Below are 2,567 nucleotides of genomic sequence, written 5' to 3'. Positions count from 1 at the left end.
GTCAATTATGCGACTATTTCTCAGCTCCTTAGGCCTAGCCCGGTAAACTAAACCACTTGGGACCTTCATAGTACTTCCCTTGATGAGGCCATGGGGTGACTGAAGTGCCTAAAATGCCTAACTATCGATTATTTGCAATAGTTGTCCTATCTCCATATACCGGTGCTATGTCCATTATGCGACTATTTCTCAGCTCCTTAGGCCTAGCCCGGTAAACTAAACCACTTGGGACCTTCATAGTACTTCCCTTGACGAGGCCACGGGGTGACTGAAGTGCCTAAAACGCTCTAACTATCGATTATTTGCAATAGTTGTCCTATCTCCATATACCGGTGCTATGTCCATTATGCGACTATTTCTCAGCTCCTTAGGCCTATCCCGGTAAACTAAACCACTTGGGACCTTCATGGTGTTTCCCTTGATGAGGCCACGGGGTGACTGAAGTGCCTAAAACGCTCTAACTATCGATTATTTGCAATAGTTGTCCTATCTCCATATACCGGTGCTATGTCAATTATGCGACTATTTCTCAGCTCCTTAGGCCTACCCCGGTAAACTAAACCACTTGGGACCTTCATAGTACTTCCCTTGACGAGGCCACGGGGTGACTGAAGTGCCTAAAACGCTCTAACTATCGATTATTTGCAATAGTTGTCCTATCTCCATATACCGGTGCTATGTCAATTATGCGACTATTTCTCAGCTCCTTAGGCCTAGCCAGTAAACTAAACCACTTGGGACCTTCATAGTACTTCCCTTGATGAGGCCATGGGGTGACTGAAGTGCCTAAAATGCCCTAACTATCGATTATTTGCAATAGTTGTCCTATCTCCATATACCGGTGCTATGTCAATTATGCGACTATTTCTCAGCTCCTTAGGCCTATCCCGGTAAACTAAACCACTTGGGACCTTCATGGTGTTTCCCTTGATGAGGCCACGGGGTGACTGAAGTGCCTAAAACGCTCTAACTATCGATTATTTGCTATAGTTGTCCTATCTCCATATACCGGTGCTATGTCAATTATGCGACTATTTCTCAGCTCCTTAGGTCTAGCCCGGTAAACTAAACCACTTGGGACCTTCATAGTACTTCCCTTGACGAGGCCACGGGGTGACTGAAGTGCCTAAAACGCTCTAACTATCGATTATTTGCAATAGTTGTCCTATCTCCATATACCGGTGCTATGTCAATTATGCGACTATTTCTCAGCTCCTTAGGCCTATCCCGGTAAACTAAACCACTTGGGACCTTCATAGTACTTCCCTTGATGAGGCCATGGGGTGACTGAAGTGCCTAAAATGCCCTAACTATCGATTATTTGCAATAGTTGTCCTATCTCCATATACCGGTGCTATGTCCATTATGCGACTATTTCTTTCTCAGCTCCTTAGGCCTATCGGTAAACTAAACCACTTGGGACCTTCATGGTGTTTCCTTGATGAGGCCACGGGGTGACTGAAGTGCCTAAAACGCTCTAACTATCGATTATTTGCTATAGTTGTCCTATCTCCATATACCGGTGCTATGTCAATTATGTGACTATTTCTCAGCCCCTTAGGCCTAGCACGGTAAACTAAACCACTTGGGACCTTCATAGTACTTCCCTTGATGAGGCCACGGGGTGACTGAAGTGCCTAAAACGCTCTAACTATCGATTATTTGCAATAGTTGTCCTATGTCCATATACCGGTGCTATGTCAATTATGTGACTATTTCTCAGCCCCTTAGGCCTAGCACGGTAAACTAAACCACTTGGGACCTTCATAGTGTTTCCCTTGATGAGGCCACGGGGTGACTGAAGTGCCTAAAACGCTCTAACTATCGATTATTTGCTATAGTTGTCCTATCTCCATATACCGGTGCTATGTCAATTATGTGACTATTTCTCAGCCCCTTAGGCCTAGCACGGTAAACTAAACCACTTGGGACCTTCATAGTACTTCCCTTGATGAGGCCACGGGGTGACTGAAGTGCCTAAAACGCTCTAACTATCGATTATTTGCAATAGTTGTCCTATGTCCATATACCGGTGCTATGTCAATTATGCGACTATTTCTCAGCTCCTTAGGCCTAGCATAAACTAAACCACTTGGGACCTTCATGGTGTTTCCTTGATGAGGCCACAGGGGTGACTGAAGTGCCTAAAACGCTCTAACTATCGATTATTTGCAATAGTTGTCCTATCTCCATATACCGGTGCTATGTCAATTATGCGACTATTTCTCAGCTCCTTAGGCCTACGGTAAACTAAACCACTTGGGACCTTCATGGGTACTTCCCTTGACGAGGCCACGGGGTGACTGAAGTGCCTAAAACGCTCTAACTATCGATTATTTGCAATAGTTGTCCTATCTCCATATACCGGTGCTATGTCAATTATGCGACTATTTCTCAGCTCCTTAGGCCTATCCCGGTAAACTAAACCACTTGGGACCTTCATGATGTTTTTCTTGATGAGGCCACGGGGTGACTGAAGTGCCTAAAACGCTCTAACTATCGATTATTTGCAATAGTTGTCCTATCTCCATATACCGGTGCTATGTCAATTATGCGACTATTTCTCA

Source organism: Armigeres subalbatus, unplaced genomic scaffold (assembly GCF_024139115.2).
Source record: "Armigeres subalbatus isolate Guangzhou_Male unplaced genomic scaffold, GZ_Asu_2 Contig503, whole genome shotgun sequence".
In the NCBI taxonomy this organism is placed as follows: Eukaryota; Metazoa; Arthropoda; class Insecta; order Diptera; family Culicidae; genus Armigeres; species Armigeres subalbatus.
This window is presented reverse-complemented; position numbering follows the sequence as displayed.